This window comes from Piliocolobus tephrosceles, chromosome 18 (genome assembly GCF_002776525.5).
Source record: "Piliocolobus tephrosceles isolate RC106 chromosome 18, ASM277652v3, whole genome shotgun sequence".
NCBI lineage: Eukaryota > Metazoa > Chordata > Mammalia > Primates > Cercopithecidae > Piliocolobus > Piliocolobus tephrosceles.
This window is the reverse complement of record NC_045451.1, coordinates 39,827,309-39,845,956: the sequence shown is the minus strand read 5'-3', so window position 1 is coordinate 39,845,956 and position 18,648 is coordinate 39,827,309. Positions and strand designations below refer to the sequence as shown.

At 38.3% G+C, this 18,648-nt stretch overlaps 1 long non-coding RNA gene across 1 annotated transcript in view; it reads left to right on the top strand.

Annotated features, from left to right (window-relative positions):
- Positions 1-15,873, top strand: part of LOC111539591 — a 329,705-nt gene extending 313,832 nt beyond the window's left edge. Inside the window, exons 5-6 of the long non-coding RNA XR_002730729.1 lie at positions 589-639; positions 15,641-15,873. This is a non-coding gene — a long non-coding RNA (uncharacterized LOC111539591). The remainder of the gene's footprint in view (positions 1-588; positions 640-15,640) is intronic.
- The last annotated feature ends 2,775 nt before the right edge of the window (positions 15,874-18,648 follow it).

Genomic DNA, 18,648 nt, shown 5'->3' with positions numbered 1-18,648 from the left:
GAACATCTGCTCTGTTTGCATCTTTTGACACACCTGGAGTAGCTAATATCCTTTACCCATGATGTTGATGCCTGCAATCTTAATGTTTCAAGGAAGAGTTAGAGTAAGAAACGTGAGTGGCAACAAATCTGTGCTGTTTTTCATGGAGCTGCAACCAGGCATTCTTTTGCCAAAGGAAGAACAGAGTTAAGTTAATTAAAATGGCTAATATTGACTAGAGATAAGATTTTGTATTCCAGCAGGTGCTCTTTAAATTTGCCTACTTATACGTTATAATTAATCATCTTCTCTAAAGAATCTATGTATTTCAAAATTGCAATTACCTTTATATATTTGACTAATTTTATACAATATCAAATTATGGATTTTGTACACATTGTTCTCCATAATTGCTAGACAGATGTGACAAAGTCAAAATTATTAAACTTAATCTATCTTAAATGGTCAAAAATGATTATGTTGTAGGTTTAATTGGAATTAGAGAAAGGGAATTTCAGAAGTACACTATTGTCTTAGTCAGTTTGGGCTGTCATAATAGAAAACCTTAGACTGGATAATTAATAAATAACAGACATTTATTTCTTACAGTTCTGAACACTGGGAAGTCCAAGAGCAAGGCGCCAACAGATTCAATGTCTGGTGAGAACTACTCTCTGCTTCCAAGATGGCACTTTCTTACTGCATTCTCACACAGAAGAAGAGACAAGTACTGTGTCCTACCATGGTGGAAAGGCAAAAAGGAGCCAAACAGGCTCCGTCAAGGCATTTTTTTTTTTTTTTTTTTTTTTGACAGAGTCTTGCTCTGTCTCCAGGCTGGAGTGCAGTGGCGTGATCTCGGCTCACTGCAACCTCCACATCCCAGGTTCAAGCAATTCTCCTGCCTCAGCCTCCTGAGTAGCTGGGACGACAGACATGTGCCACTACACCTGGATAATTTTTTGTATTTTAGTAGAGACGGGATTTCACCATGTTGACCAGGATGGTCTCGATCCCTTGACCTCATTATCCTCCCACCTCGGCTTCCCAAAGTGCTGGGATTACAGGTAAGAGCCACTGTGCCTGGCCCTCAAGACCTTTTATGAAAGTACTAATCCCATTCCCGAAAGCAGAGACCTCATGACCTGATAACCTCCTAAAGGCCTCACCTCTTAATACCTTCACACTGAGGATTAAATTTCAGCATGAATTTTGGAGGGAAACAAACATTCAGACCATAGCAGTTACCAATCTTTACGGGGCTACTGCCCTCAAAGTGCACTCAATTTACATTGTATCAATTGCTATACCACTTAATTGACATTCTTTTCATCATGTAATTTTTTTTCTATTTTCTCTGCTTTTTTCCTGCCATTATTTTTTAGCATTGCTATTGAATATATGCATTAAAACATCATTATAATGTTACATTTCTTTTAACAAATATTTAATGATTTTCTCCCCTTCATTGCCTGCAGGATAAAGATCCATTACTTGGCTTTTAAAACTCTACAGGACATAGTCCCATGTGAAACACCATCTTTTTATGGGTTATAGTAACAAAATTGGTACAAGCCTTGTAAGAATGCTGACCTGAGAACCTAGTCAAGGTAACTTAAATTTTTTATCCCATGGATAACATATAATTCTATATCTCAGTTTTTAAGTTTCCACATGATTGCCTCCTGCCTAATCCTTTATCAACTGTGACCCAACTTCCCATACTTTATCCAGTACACTTATATGTAGCATTAATGACATTTTGGTCAATTATGGCCCACGTATACGAAGGTGGACCCATAATGTTGTAATGTAATGTTGTAATGGAGTTGACAAATTCCTGTTGTCTAATGACATCATCATTGTCATGTCATAGTACAAGACATCACTAACATGTTTGTGGTGATGTTGGTGTGAATAAACCTACCGTGATGCCAGTTGCATAAAAGTCTAACATATGCAATTAGGTACAGCACCTAATAATTGATAATATACATAAACAACTATGTTACTGGTTTATACTTTTTATTGTAATTTTAGAGTGTACTTCTTCTACTTATAAAAAAAAAAGTGTTAAATGTAAAGTTGCCTCCGGCAATTCCTTCAGGAGGTATTCCAGAAAAAGGCGTTATTATAGGACATGGAATCTCCATGCATGTAACTATCTCTGAAAATCTTTCAGTGGGACAAGATGTGGAGGTGGAAGATAGTGATATTAATGATCTTGACCTTATATAGGCCTGGGCTGTTGTGTGTGTTTTTGCCTTAGTTTTTAATAAAAATCTTTAGAAAGGAAAAATATGTTTTATAAAGAGAAAAACCTTATAGAATAAGAATATAAAGGAAGAAAGTGATTTTGGACAGCTGTGCCATATGTTTGTGTTTTAAGCCAAGTGTTATAACAAAAGAGTCAGAGTTAAAAAATTAAAATGTTTACAAAGTGAAAAAGTTACAGTCAGCTGAGGTTAATTTAGTACTGAAGAAAGAAATTTTAAAAATAAATTTGGCTGAAGTGTACAGCGTTTATAAAGTATACAGAGTGTCCAGTAATGTTCTAGGCCTTCACATTCACTCACCACTCACACACTGACTCATACAGAGCAACTTCCAATCCTGCCATTTCCATTTATGGTAAGTGCCCTATACAGGTGCGTCTTTTTAAAAAATTGTCTTCTGTAGTGTATTTTTACTGTACTTTTTCTGTTTTTAGTTATGTTTAGATATACAAATACTTACCATTGTATTACAGTTGCCTGTACTATTCAGTACAGTAACATACTGTACAGGTCAGTAGCCTAGGAGCAGTAGATTGTACCATATAGCCTAGGTATGTAACAGGCTATATACCACCCAGGTTTGTGTAAGTACACACTATGATGTTAGCAATGATGAAATAATCTAGCGACTCATTTTTTTGTGGAAGTAATCCCTGCTGTTAAACAAAGCATGACTATAGTTAAAACTTCTATTGTTCCCTGTTTGCTCTGGGGCCTTATACCTGCTGATCCCTCTGCCTGAAAGTTTTTGCCCCAAGCCTCCTTGTTAGCTCTCTTATTTTAGCCTCCCTCCTACGCCTATTTTATGTATCAAACAGCTTCCCCTTTCTCTGAGAATCTTTTATGGATAGCTCAGCTTGGACTAGGTGCCCATACCATGTGTTTCCTTGCCATCCTGTGCTGCCTTTATTATACAAAGATATTGTCACACTTCATTGTAATTGGTTCCATGCCTTCCCATAGACTGTAAAAAGTTTGGATCACCTTCATTTTATTCATCATTTTATTCCAGTATCTCTCCACATCCCATCGTTTCTGGCTTATAGCATATGAATAAATGCAATTTCCAGGTTAAGGCTATGAAAAAATACTTTTGAGAGCGGAAAGAAGTAGCAAAGTCAAAGTGATAAATGCACATTATAACATCAAAAAAGCAATTTTTCAAACATTGTTTTTGAGTGGAGAGAATGACAATGAACAAAGTTCTAAAATCAAGAAGACTTAGCCAAGAATTCTATGCTCCATCCCAAAGCAAAGTGGATCTGTATTTCCTCCAGGTTGTTTGAATCCCTCTTATACTATGACTGTAGTTTCCAGTTTATTTCTTTGCTGACTTTGTTTTTCCAGTTTTTAATATTTCGTTTCCTCCATTTACCTGAGTTCTAAATGGCAAAACCACAGCAATTTTGGTTCTTGCCAAATATCTCCTCTGACACAGCTATCTTCCCCCAACCTTAAGTTACTTTCCAAGTATTGATTTTATTGTTGACATTCTTATTATCTCCAGTTTGATTCTAAGCTCTACCAAGGAAGGAAGAGTGCCTTGTGCATTTTGGGGTTCTCCCTTAAATTACCTTGGGTGCTGTCCAGCACATGGTTAATAATTAATAAACAAACAGCCTACTGGACTTGCCAGTTTTCCTAGGAGAAGGCATCTTATATGTCAGGAACAAAATATGTTTTACAAGCAAAAAATGCATAGATAAACTTATTTTAAAAGTTCTATATTTTTATATTACTTATTTGATTTGTTAGTATTATTCTCTGCTTTATTCCAACAGAATGTGATGTAAGTGAGAAAGGATGATAAAGTCAAAACTACCTTGGACGCTAATCAAAAATGTAGGTTAAACTGTATAAGTTGTCTGAGCATCAGCAAGTTATGCAAGCACTCTGGGCTTCAGTTCTCTCACTTGCAAAATAAGAGGCTTGGGTCAGAGAATTTTAATATCTCCACTAGCCACAACAATCCTATGAAACAGAGATCTTTACACCTTTTATAAACATGTGGAGCAATTTTCTGCCGAGAATCTCAGTGTTTATCCATGATAGTTAAATAATACTCCATTGATAGTCAAATACTCTTGTTAAAAGATTTCAGTGTGTTTAATGAGTATGTTTATTACCAATTGGAAAACACTGAGCGATATAAAAAAAATTCTATCACTTACCATAGAACTTCCCTTCAGCAGAAAAAAATCAACCACTAAAACTCTAGTATTATCATGTATGTACAACTCGAATTCAATTTTACTCTGCTGCTCCAAAGAGTTCTACAAAAACACACTGTGCTTGGCTAACCTCTGGACACATAGTCGTACCTATTTAATGTGGAGGAGTTTGCAAGTGCCACTTTCCAAAGTACATTGTGGGAAAACCTTTCAGCAAGATAAGTCACAACTAAATGCATTCTTGAAGATTAATTATCACTTGGGTCTTTACAGCTTTCAAATATACAATTGCATTAAGCATAAATTAACTACCTTGGAGCTGCATAATGGACACTGGGTAGAGGACTTTCACCTTTATGTCTTTGGTTGGAATCTATCCCCAGCTTAAGACTGACTGAAAGTCATTATCCTTTGTCAACTGTTCGGTGACTTATGAAATGAGTTATTGGTCTTAGTTAAGATCCTAGCGTGGCCAAAAAGACCTTTACAATTGATGATCATCAGGAACTGCTGGAACTTGAGAAAGAGGGTCAGAGATTGAATTGGTCATGGAAATTGAATTAGCATTCCCCGGTCCACCTTCCAAATACTCATTGAGGCTGAGTTTTGCCCATCTCTGGAAAAGAACGATTTCAGTCTTTAGGGTTGCTGACTGGACGTCTTTCATTAGCATAACATGATGGAGACAATTTATGGCTTTTTCTTCTAGTTAGGGCAGCATAATTCTCCCCAATTTTTTTCTTCACATAAAGAGATATCTGAAGGCTTAGTCAACCTTGGAAAAGATTTTATTTTGTTTGTTTTAAGTATCACAGAGTACAGAAAAACTACTGAGATTCCATAACGTATCTCATCATTATTGTATCTACGGAGGCAAGAACATGTTGGCATCAGATTATTATTTTTATCTGTCTAGAAATAACATGGTTCAGGAAAAGGCGTCCTTGTCATGTGAAGGCTTTTGTTGTCTGAGTTTTTTGTACCTGCCCTGCATCTGTCAGTAAATGGAGTTTGAAGCTTTGGTTTCCCCACATATGAAGTGTAAAGGGTATTAAACTGGATTTTTCAAAGTCTTCTCTGACTTTATTGGGTTCTAGGATTGACATATTTTCCTTTCCCTGAAGGGCCTTCAGGAGTCCTGGGACTATATGGAAACCTGGGCCTTTTTTCTTAGGAAGACACTATTATTTTAATAGTTGAATATTAGATGGGACGTAGCTTCATTTGGAAGTCATTAGCTGAGGAACATTAAAAAAATTTTTATTAAATGAAGAGTGGGAATTATTAACAGTGACGATAGAGAACAGGTAAATAAAAACTAGAGTTAGAGTATAAATGGATAAACAATGCTTTCTATCATATCCCAGGAGGGTGAGAATGTAATTCAGAAGGACTGCAAGAATCATTTCAAGTGTAAAGATGACAATCAGAGGCCCAGTGTAGAGACAGCAGCTGAACCTGTGACAGTCAGAGGCCAAAAATTGGTGCCTGGGAGTTCAGAGTTCTTTCTCTTCCTCTTCCTTCCCTCCCCTCCCCTCCTGTACCTTCCCTTCTTCTCCTCTCCCCATTGTAAAATACATATTTAAAAACCAGAGATTGGCCAGGCGTGGTGGTTCAAGTCTATAATCCCAGCACCTTGGGAGGCTGAGGCGGGCCAGTCACCTGAGGTCAGGAGTCCGAGAGCAGTGTTGCCAACATGGCAAACCCCCGTCTCTATTAAAAATCCAAAAATTAGCTGGGTGTGGTGGCACGTGCCTATAGTCCAAGCTACTCAGGAGTCTGAGGCAGGAGAATGGCTTGAACCCTGGAGGTGGAGGTTGCAGTGAGCCAAGATCGCTCACTGCACTCCAACCTGGGTGACAGAGTAAGACTCCATCTCAAAACAAAAAATAAATAAATAAATAATATAAAATACAAAACCCCTGAGATTTATCCTTGATTCTTGAGTTTTTCTTCACTCTACTCATATAGATTCTACTATTAAGTTCAGTTGTTTTAATTGACTTTTCCTATTACTCTTCATCTCCACTGTCACCATTTTAGTCTAGACACCTGCCATCTCTTATCCAATTTACAGGGATAAATTTCTTTCTCTTTGATTTGAGTTAGCCCACTTTCCCATCTTGAATCTTTTCTCCACATAGTTGTATAAATCATCTTTTAAAAAACATATGTTACAAAACAACTTATGTTCTTAAAACCTTTCATAGTTTCACATTTTCACAAAATCCGAATTATTTACTATGACTTAAGTATTCTGCCTTGAACTTTTACATATCTCCAATATTGCTTTATGTCACTGAGGTCGACAGAATAACGTCTCCCACTTCCCCACCAAATGTTGACATTCTAATTCCTCAAACCTGTAAATATGTTACCTTACCTGGCAAAGAGAACTTTGCAGAGGTGAGTTAAGAATGTTGAGATAAGATTAGCTTGAATTATGTGTGTGGGCCGAATGAAATCACAGGGGTCCTCAGAAGAAGGAGGCAGGAAGGTCAGAGTCAGGGGAGGAGAGGTGATGACAGAAGCAGAGGTTGGAATGATGCGATTGCCAGAAAGGGGGACCATAAGCAAAAACAGGCTGCCTCTAGAGGCCAGAAAAGGCAGGGACATGGACTCCTTGGCAACCTTGATTTTAGCCTAGGGAGACTCACTTCAAACATCTGACCTCCAGAACTGTAACTTGTGTTGTTTTAGGCAACTAAATTTGTGGTATTATGTGACAGCAGCAATAGAGAGCTAATAAAATCACTCTTTTCATTCACAAACAATGCCCTACCTATGTGTCTTTTCTCAGTTCTTGGAATACAACGTGGTTTGCAATGCCACGGGGTCTTTGTACAGACTATTAGCCTGGACTTGTGTAATTTTATCCATAATTATGGGCTAATTTCACTTATTCCTTTTGTTATCATCAGTTTAAAATGACATCTCCTTGGATAGATCTTCCCCAACCTCTTCTTTTATTTTCTTTCAGCTCCTTCTTTTCGTTTTTGTTTTAATAGGATGCCTTAGTCCTGACAGTTGTTTTGTTTATTGTATACTACTTGGGGATTTTTGGTCCATTTTATGGGTTTTTCCCTCTTTTCTTGGTCTATTGCTTTCTGTAGAACTAAGTTCCATGACAGAAGAAACTGTACCTGTCATGGTTAGCCTCGTATCTTTAGAATGGTGTCTGGCACATAGTAAATACCAAATGAATATTTAAAGTCTACTTGGCAGACAAAGTGAATGATTTAGGGGGAAGCAGCATATTAGGAAGAGACTCTACTCTAAGAAAGGAAAGCTACTAAATGCTAGCCAAGGATCCCCAACCATTGCTAGATTTTAGGCTTGATTTTGTGCCACAGTGGAGATCAGGCCCTAAGGACAACAGGACAAATGCTAAAGGGGAGTTGTCAGAGAAGAAGCCCAATGCAGGAAACTAAGCAAATCTCAATGGGATTGGTCTGCAAAGGTGCTGTATGGGGCTTAAATTTCAGACAGGTGTGTGTGCCTGAATATTAGATCCTTGGTCAGGTGAGGCTCAGAGGCCACACAGGAACTCAGCAAATGGAGCAAGTTGTAACTCCTAGGATAAGGGAAAAAAAGATGAACCTAAGTGGAAAAGAGGGCAGAGACCACTATTCTCTTGTCCAACTTGGAATCCTGAAAATTTGATTTAATGCCAGGCACTTAAGCAATCCTTAATAAAAATAGGACAAATACGAGTGAGGGATGAATGAATGATGAATCTATGTATGTGAAAGTAATTACTGTAATACTTGACGTATTAGACATTCTCGCTCTCTTTCTCTTTTATAAGTTGTAGCAAATGATGGAGCTGGCGCTGCTTTCTATCTTGTCAGGGACGGCTGTGGAATTGGGGATGGGCTTTTGAAACGCCGGCAGGTCCCATGGTGGAAAAACTGGGAAGACAAAGACAGAAACAAGGCAGGGTCAGCAACAGCAACTGATGGCTTCAGGGAAGAGGCTGCTTGGAGGAGATACTAATACTGTCACTGTTTGAGTGATGTTTCTTCAAGATTTTCCTCAGTAAAGTGAGTTAGATTAAGCTTAGTATAATTAACCCAAAGAAATTAGCTTTAATCAAGTATTCAATTCTGTAATTTTCTTGTCTGCTTGATCTCTCTATTCCTTCCTAATCCTTTTGGCGTTCAATCCTATTTTATTCTAGATTGATATCTGTTGAATCAATTTCCCTGGCTATCTAAATGACATTTGCTCCAAAGAGAAATAGCACGTCTTAATTCCCCTAGTGTATTAGTTTCCTTGGGCTGTCATAACAGAACACCACAAACTGAGTAGCTTAAAATGACAGAAAATTATGTATTTTTTAAGGTTATAGAGTCTAGAAACCAAGATGTCAGCAAAGCCACGATCCCTCTGAAGGGTCTAGGAAAGAATAATTTTCTCTTCCTAGCTTCCAGTGGTTGCCAGCAATCATTGGCATGCTTGTTCTCATGGCTGCCTAATTCTAGTCTCAGCTTCTCTCTTCATATGGCTTTTTCTCCTTGGTTGCTCTGCTTCCAAATTGCCCTCTTCTTACAAGGCCATCCATTATATTTGTTTTAGGGCTCACCCTAGTCCAGTATGACCACATCTTAATTTGACGACATTTGCAAGGACCCTATTTCCAAATAAGGTCATATTCACTAGTTCTGCATAGACACGAATTTTTTGGGGAAAACTATTTAAACCACTACACACAGAAAGAAAGAAAAGTACTATTGTGGGATATGCCTAGGTTGACGACTTTGTTGAGGAAAGCCTGGGGAATTTTTTGCAGAGAGTTTTGTTTCCTGTATACTTTCTCATAAGGGACAATCCCTTAATCATCTTTATATTCTCTGTTATTTTTTTTGAAACTTGTTCTATACACAGAGGTATTTATTGAATAATGCAAAAGCAGTCTTGAATAAATGGATATTAATAATGATCCTCTTGGCTTACGACCCCAGCAGTCCTCCAGTACTAATGAACTAGCTTTGTATTGACTCAGGATCTAGGCTGGGGAATGCCTGATTCACATGTCTTGGCCTCCTGGAATCACCAAACTTTGTTCCTGACATGCCTGTCACCTGGGTGATATGTTCATGACTCCTTTTGACACCTGGATTTTGAGCAGTGCTTTGAGAAATGAAACCTACAGGATGAGGAATTTTTTTGTTCAACAATGTTAGTAATAGACTGGTGCTTAAATGAACTATTTTAAAGATAATATTTATACAGACAATCTACCTAAAGTAAGAGGTTGATACGAAAGAGTTATTCTTCAATTTATAACAAGCTGTCTGGCTAAATTCAACTATTTTGTTTCTAAAAAAGCCTAAGAAGTATAAATCTAAACTTTAAAACAAATGAGCTGGTGGAAACAAACAATGCTAAATAATATGTTACATTTTCTAATTGTTTCATTTGATCAGTAACCAGTAAATAAGACATGAAATATTTTCTTCTCTTACCAAACAGGAAACTGAAGCTCAGAGAGGGTAAGTGGTGATGTTAAAGATAACAAGGGAACAATGAGTGACAGGGTTTTATGTCTCCATATTCTAGTCCCCTTCCATTTCCAGTACATCACTGCTTCCCATCACCTGGAGTTACAAGGTTCTTTTCACAATGTCTACTCAGCCTGTAGGTATACGTTACAGCCCACTTCTCCATTTAACTTTGTCATAATATGGATTTTGTTCAGAGACTACTAGATTTTTCATGTTCAATTAATTTTAACATTATTTTCTTTGTTTACAGTCTTTTAAAAAATTACATCTCAAATATAAACATAAAATTAGAGAACAGAGCAATGCTGTGTACTTGGCCCCAAAGTACCCAATTCATGGTCTGACAGCCTGGGTTTAAGTCCTGTGTGATGTAGGGTGAGCTGCTGCACCCAGAGAGAGAGAGAGCAGTCATGCTGAGCCAGTGTGGGCTCCTGAATTTGCCAACCCTGTGACATGCCCACATCTGGATATGAATGAGGGGAAGAGCTCCAGCAGGAAGTATTTGTAAGTAAATTGGACATTCTGGTTGCATTGCCAATTAGACTTTGCCCAGCACGTGAATGACTTTGGGCCTATTGATATTTGCTGTGACACTTAAATGTTCAGCACATTATTGATTCTGAATGTCAAGCCCTCTCTTAGATGCTGTTTCTATGTGATGAGCAGATTACAGCAGAATACTAATTGAACCAATTAAACACACACACACACACACACACACACACTTTTTTGTGTGCACAGTGCTGACAAACAGCAATTTTAGTGCACATTTTATCAGAGCCTCTTCTCAACTTTAACAGAAGCAAAAAAAAAAAAAAAAAAAAAGCAATCTTTTAAGTGTTGCTGAATGGTTTGTGGTTATTTCATCAAGAATGAAATATATTTAAAAGATAAATTGCTTCCTACCAGCATATATATTTCTATTTTTTCCTACTACAAAATAATTGATGAGAATATTTCATAAATATAATTTCAAAGTGTTAAAAGACTATTTTCGGTAAGTATCTAACAAAGACATTTCAGTTGATAAGTGTTAGTCTACAGTGTTGTAAGAATAATTCTTGATATTCTGCAATTGATGATTTGGCGTCTTGGAAATCATAGGCCAAATTAACAGCTAAAGTAGTTTACATTCATACCATCTTGTGTTTTCACAGGTACAGAAAAATCATATTAAAAATCTTCCAGCCACAAACCCCAACACCTATATTTTGCTTCCTGCCCTACAGGAGGTTTTTTCACCTAACAGTGTCCTGCCACTATAGAATTAAAGGCTCTCATTGACGCCTTCCCCTAACTCTTTTCTCCTGATAACCCTGGTGCTTGCCCACATGGTCCCACAGGACGATATGCCTTCTCTTTTGGGGTACTAGAAGTAAAAAACTATTCTTTCAATGACATTGACTTCTCTATGTCATCACTCAGTCACCTTCAAAGTAAATTCTAGGTACATTTAAAAGAGCTACTTAAAAAGTACAATTTTAAATGATTCAATTGTAAGCTATTTCGCTTTTTTATATACCTACATATATAGATACATACACATACACATATCTAAAATCATTTTAAGTACATACTTCTAGAAGCTTAGTTTAAAATTAGCAAGAAAGTCTTTAACACACATTTCCTTGAAATAATGCAAGCTCTTTACCTCAAAGAATCAGAAATATTTTGATTAAAATTAGACTAACTTGTTTTATGATTTAAGGAATTAGCAGTGAAGTTCTACCAGGTCTATAAATCATATGAGAAGTCATCTTTAGCCTCAGTCTCTTCTGATTCTGACATAATAATCAGGACCAGAAGGACCTACAAATAAGAAATGAGTTCTTTTTTGTCTTTCAGGCAAAATTGCCCCATGCTTTTCCTAAACATGGATTCACTAAAATATCCTCAGGCTTTTGGGAAGGGACACATGATGGCTTACTATACGACGACAAAGATAGCCACCAGGAAACACACCTTACAACCAAAAAACACGCCAGCAAAATTATTATCTCTGTTTGCTTAAGATCTATTGTCATAAACCATGGTTTTAAGTTCCTAGTTTCTGAAAGCTGAAATAGCACTGAAATCTTCAGTGGATTTGATATAGAAAAGACCAATTCAATGCACACATTTTATGAAAAAATAAATGCCTTGTTGTTATGGCTAGTGGAGCATCATCTACAATATTGACATGATGGGTTTCACCACTGTAGCATCAAATTCAACCCTCACATTCATAACACAAAACCACGAGCTGATATTGAGTGTTAAGGGTGTCCTTTCATGTTCCCTCATGAAGATGAGGATTAACTGTGGCTTGCCAAGCATTTACAGGATAATCTTGTCTTTAACTTCAAAAGGGATGCTAAATGTGATAAAGCCAGATAGCATAGCATTCTTATTTGCAATGTTATCTACTTTGGTGCATACACACAGCTGATGCACTTACACCGTCAGGAGACTTTAATAGGTCACACTCTCAGAAAAAAAGATGGAGTTTCAAAGGCTGTACTGGGACCTGCTAAGTGTAATCCAATACAGTAGGTCTGATCTCTCTTAGGTCTCCGTCTTCTTACTTTTTGCCTTATCCCCCAATGGCCTCACACTGCACCAATTCCTTACTGAATTGAAGTCTTGGAATTCAAACTGCTCAGAAAGAGAGGTTTGGGTCTACAATCCAAGTGTGAGTTCATGATGGTTGCCTTGAGGGCTTGGACGTTTTCTATTTTTCCTCATGGAAGTCCCAGTGCAGGTCCTTTTTGTTGAATGAATAGATTTTGCCACTGTTCAGGGCAACATGATTGGAGTGTCAGGATGAGCCCACAGAGGTTCATGATTTCATGCAGCCCTTTGGACACATTTTTACAAAGTTCAACTCCTTCAGTTCGTATAAATCCAATACCATTTTAGGTGCTTTACCTGTACTTTTCCTAAAATGCAGCTGAGGTTATGACTGCCTCCCTATAGCAGCTGGACTCTAATTGCTGCACGTAAACAAACATCATCTGGAACAGGGCCACCTTATAACACTGGATACTATTCATTTTCAAGACTACCAAGGTCATTTATCACTAATGGCAGGAGTCTGTAGCTGGCTGGAGTTGGCAGAGTCATGTTTCTATGCAAGCTGCATTTCAAACTGGCTGCAAGCATCTGGGAAAATGAATAGTCTAAACTTATGGCTCTCAAACCTCTATCCAATTTCCATGACCTTGTCTTTATATGATGTCTTTATATGTCACAATATCATCCATTTGTTGTCTACATAACCAATTAACATGCAGTTGTGTATGAGTGTCATATGCTGCTATTTACATTCTTATATGTCTATATCATATATCTTTAGGATATAAGTGGGATCCCTTTGGGAAGCTTAAAATATTGAAAGCTATAAGCACAGAAATTTGACATTGTTGAATGTGTAGAAATTAATAACCACTGAAGCATAGGAAGGGTCATCTCATTCTAACTCTTGAGTTGACGGTGAAGGAGGGGCAGAGTGTCAGTGGAGCCCAAAGAGGAAAATGATCCATTTGTTGGGCCGCTGAATGTCTTCCTTTGCAGAAGTCAGGGATAACTGGTCCAGATTCACACACTCAGCCCTACATACACATGCTCAGTAATATGATTTGTTTTTCAAATTAGAATAAATATGAGGAAAATTATGGCACAGAATTCAGTATTCTGGTGGCTCAGTCTTAACCTGGACCCACTCTAATCTCATATCTAAATTTTTATGATTTACAGTTTTATTTTCTATGCTTCTTAGACCAAAACCTCTTAGTGTGTATGCTACAGCTCATAACAAGTTACTGATTGATTTCCCTTTGTAGCTCTAGATGATATTTTCTGGGGATTTGTACCGTGTACCAGATAGCATTTTAAGTACTTTGCACGTACTTTCTTCCTTGAGCCTCCAAAACCCCTGTGAGTTATATAAGATGGCTCCATTTTATATTTGAAAATCTTGAGGCAGAAATAGGCTGTGTTTTTTCCAACGTCTCACAGCCAGTGAGACCCAAGATTCAAAGCCAGCGGCTTAACTTCAGACCCCATTCTTACAAACACCCAATTTATGTCTCTGACTTGATTTATGGAAATATTACTAGTTGTTGCATCAACAAACATAATCGGACACTGTCTAGTTCCCATTGCTGGAGTCAGGGTACGGATGGCTAGGAGGTCAGTCATTGAGGGCTTGGCCGAGGGAGGTTCCAAGGCTGGTCCTCAGTTAAAGGGAATTTTTTTTAGTGAAATGAAAGAAAAGCAAGATCTGACTGTTGATATGAATCACATTCCAAGACAGAGGATAGCAGTTGGTGTTAGAGGAAATGCTCCTTCTATTAGATCTGATGAGTTAGTGCAATCAATAAGCACAAGTTTAGAAGAGGGATTTGATCCAGCACTTTGGGAGACCAAGACAATAGGATTGCTCGAGGTCATGAATTTAAGACTAGCCTAGGCAACATAGGCAACATAGCAAGACCCTGTCTCTATTAAAAAGCAAAGCAAAGCAAAGCACAGCACAGCAAAGCAAGAAAGTAAGGAAAGAAGGAAGGAAGGAAGGAGGGAAGGAAGGAAGGAAGGAAGGACAGAAGGACGGAAGGAAGGAAGGAAAGGAAAGGAAGGAAAGGATTTGAATTAATGACAAAGAGAAGTAATGAAAACAGCATTAAGAAGGTGGCTGGAATGTGACTTACAAGGGTGAGGTAGACTGACTGCAGGAAAACACAGCAGGTAAGTAGACAGACATAGCATGATTAGCAAATAATTTTGCTGGTAAGAAGCAAGGCCTTTACAAACTGCTGGTTTCCAGAGCTAACTCCAAGCCTTTTTGTCTGTGAGAAGAGGAGCAGAAACAAAGTAGGGAGGGCTAAGAGACCATAAAAAGATTTGGTCAGACAAAAGCCAGACTTAGAATCTTCATGCATCTGCTTTTTCTCTAGAGTACATTTCTCCTGGCTCTTTCCCATCCTCTAGAAAGGCTTCCTCTGATGCCCAATCTATGGTGGTTATCTCTATTTCTCTTTTTCATGGCAACACTGCTTCTTTTTCCTTGTATAAGGTTACACAAAATGTGTCCTGTGTACTCATTTATACCCATTTATTTGTTTATTGGTTGTCTCCCTGTCTCAAATACAAACTGTATGAAGTTAGCAATCATTTCTGATTTTTTCTAATTGTGCCCTCAAGGACTGTTCGTAAGTAAGCACTGAATAAATGAATGAATGAACAGGGCTCAGGCACAGGGATAAAAGAGATGAGCCATGTAATGTACCAAGCCTAGAGCTAGGGAGGAGACTTTGGAGGGAAAAATGATCACTTATGTTGAATGACCACCTGACTATTATTTAGCATTGATGAACTATCTAAGATCCCTAGTACTAAATGTTATAAGCATGTAATGAAGACGGAAGACAGACTCGTCTGCAATGGCCCTTTCACAATGTCATCACTGGGAGGAGCTTCATCCTCGATATAAATTTTTGGAAGTTCTGCTTACTAGTGTGCTAATATAGAATATTCACCAGAATGGATGTATATTGAACTAGTATTTTCAGTAAACCATCCCTGAAAGTGCAGAATAAAAAGGTTAATGGGGTAACTTATTCCACTTAGGTGTATATGACATGTAATGTAAGAGTATTGCATTCTTTCTATCTGTTCCTCCAACCTAGCATACACACTAAAGCCTCTCCTTCTCCTCTCCTCTCTTCCCCAGAGGCTCTGATCTTTTCATTACAGAAAAATCATTCTCACAGGGTTCTGCTGAGGGTGTGTGATTACAGATGATGCCAAGGAGCACTCCGGGAACCTCTAATGGGGAGGACACATGACAAAACAAATGGACAGTCATTTTTCCAAGAAATGGGCCCCCTGCCATGAGGAAGCTCTTCAGGCTGCGTCTCCTTTTTGTGTTTTTATTTGATCTTTAATAAAGAATATTAAGACTGAGCTGACTGCCTGCTACAACCCTCTAAACACAGACTTACATCTGAGAGGGTGAAGGGAGGAAATGACAGCCCCGTGGTAAGCGGGGAGCTAAGAAAACAATATGCAATGAACTTCTCACCTCTGCTCCCCGTCTTGAGGCACAGTGAAAACAGGATGCCTCCTATTAAAGGGTTGTCTGCTCTATGGGGTCTTGTTAGAGGTCTGGGACTACAATTGGCAGGCCTGTGCCGATCTTATTTATCTATTATTGATGCTTGCTTTCACCTTCTTCCTTCTCAGAAAGTTTCTGCTTTTGCCAATCCTAAATCTCAACCTCTTTTTATTAAACAAGGGCCAGAGCTAAAAACAAAGGTTATGTCCACAGAAATAAGCAGCACAAGGCTTTATAGTTATTCTGCCACTTCTTAACCTCGCATTTGCAAGGATCGCTTATCTACTTTCAGATTCAAATGAGACAATCGTGCGATAACTTCTGAACTTTATTATTTGTACTCCAGTTCTTGTTTGTAGAACTACATCTAAGAGGTAGGAAGGATGGTGATCAAAGTGTTTAATAATCGTGGAGATGCAGTCATGTCACCTGACCTTAATTCCAGCTCCAGTCCCCTTAAAAAGAACTGTTGGTTTCAAGAATTAGTGGCCAAACTTTGGGAGACATTTTCCCGGGGAAGGAGCTTGCCTCTTAAGCCCTTGCCCAGACTTCCCCAAGTCTCTTCTAGTATACATGTCATTTGATAACTTATGCTTGCAATTTCATCAGTGAAAACCTCCTTACATTGTTCTGGTGGAGAGTTTATCCCCCAAAAGCTGCCCTTAGATATCCAAATCTTAGTGCAAATGAATTCCTAATGCTTTGCAAAAAGCAGATCTTAGAGGGGACAGAAAGGAGAGGGTCTCTGGACACTGACCACCATAGAAAGTTAAAGAGGACAACAGCCCATGGAAAAAAACGAAAAGATACGAGAGGGCTACGGACATGAGAGGTTGTCACTGCCAATTAGGATGTTGGCTTAATTTGCACTTTACCAAAGATCCTCTCTTCCTTTATTCTAAAATTCAAATTGGGCAATAAGCCCCCAGAACCCTCTGTTCGGTGCTGCTGATCGAAAAATATATACAGATATTATCTCGTGGCTGATGCAGCCTAGCCTGGAGCCAAAGCAAGAAGGAGACAGTGGAGGGCACAGCAGGAGCGTCATTATAGGATGATATATAGTATGACATTTAGATTTTGTTTTTAAATAGATTTACAATGCTCCCTGTAGTTTTTTTTTCTTCTCACTTGCACTTTTTCTTTTTCTCCAAATACGCTTACACATTCTCCTCCAGACTGGGTCTTTCTAATGTTAAGGTGAGTGCACAAATGCTAGTTTTTTTTTTTTTTTTTTTTTTTTTTTTTTTTTTACAGTTCATGATGAATGGAGTTCAGGAGCAGATGCCAGAGAAAAAAATGACCAGATAATCAGGTTTTGAATTAGTGCAGTCTCCCTGTAACACTGCTCAGCCTGTCTCCTGTTTCACATTTCAGTGTCTGTAACAGCCCCTACCCGTTTCCCAGTGCCAGGCCTGCCTTCTCAAGATAGCTTAACCTGGAAGATTGTACCCACTAGAAGGATAAGGAAGTTCATTCCTCAGTCAAGTGTTGGTGCAAACTCCTGCTATAAAATAACACTGGGAAAATCACTGTCAAGTCATGGATCAGTTTTGTAAAAAAAAAAATGATTTAATAGGTGAAGAAAAAGTGCAATTTTCTGATGGAAATGTTTGGGAACGAACAGTAGATACAGAGCCACTTTCTTAAGTTGGCTACTAATTAGAGACCTCGTCCTGAGGTAGTTGCTTATTGTGGGAGATGATTAGGCTTACGTGCTCTCATGAAGGAGTAGATTAAGAAAAATATGCTCTAATGTCTCCTTTTCTTTTGTGTATGTGATTTTGTCAGCTTTCATGGCGGAATAGCATTCATTTCTGTTGTTTCTACCAATGTCCCAGAACTTGGCACCCATTCTCCCTCATCTTCCTCCATGTCTGTGGTGGGATAAATTCTCTGCAACCCACTAGCTCGTGCAGTTAGAAGTCACTGCCCATAATGAAATACTGTGAAAAGAAAAGCTATTAACAACTTAAAGAACTACCTCTCATTAAGATATTTGGACAGTATTATGATTCTTAAGAATGGTTCTGAGGAATGACTTTTGAGACAGTGATAAATGGTGGAGTAGTTATTTCTGATCGGTTACCATTTCATATTAAATCACAGATGCTCTGCTTCCTGCAAAAGTCAGTCTTACTTAAGTGACTCAACTACATTTAGCCCATGTCTCCATTTAGACTAGTCTTCATTTCTTCGTTTGTTCTTTTGAATACTTTTATTGATTACTGAGGCCCGGTGTTCCTGTCCATGTGCTTGGTACCTGGTAGGGAAGATACAATCCCTGTCCTTAAGCAAACTGCAGGTTTCCAACAACAGCCTCCCCTGAAACTGAAGGAGAGATGCATTGTTTTCCTGTTTGGCCCAGATACTTTTCTGAATTATCAGGAAAAAAATGATGGAGGATGGGGACAATATTTTTCTGAAGGAAAAGTAAACAGAGAGAAGATCTAAATCAATAAAACATTTTTAATCAAAGGAGGAGATTTACTGGAGGCTTACCCTGTCTCTTAACTTGTGAATTAACAAGGGTGGCATTGATCAAAGGTCTAACTGGGACATTATCTTTGACTCTTTGCAAAACAGCCTGATCAAGTACTGCTTTGTGTGGTGTTATCTGAGTT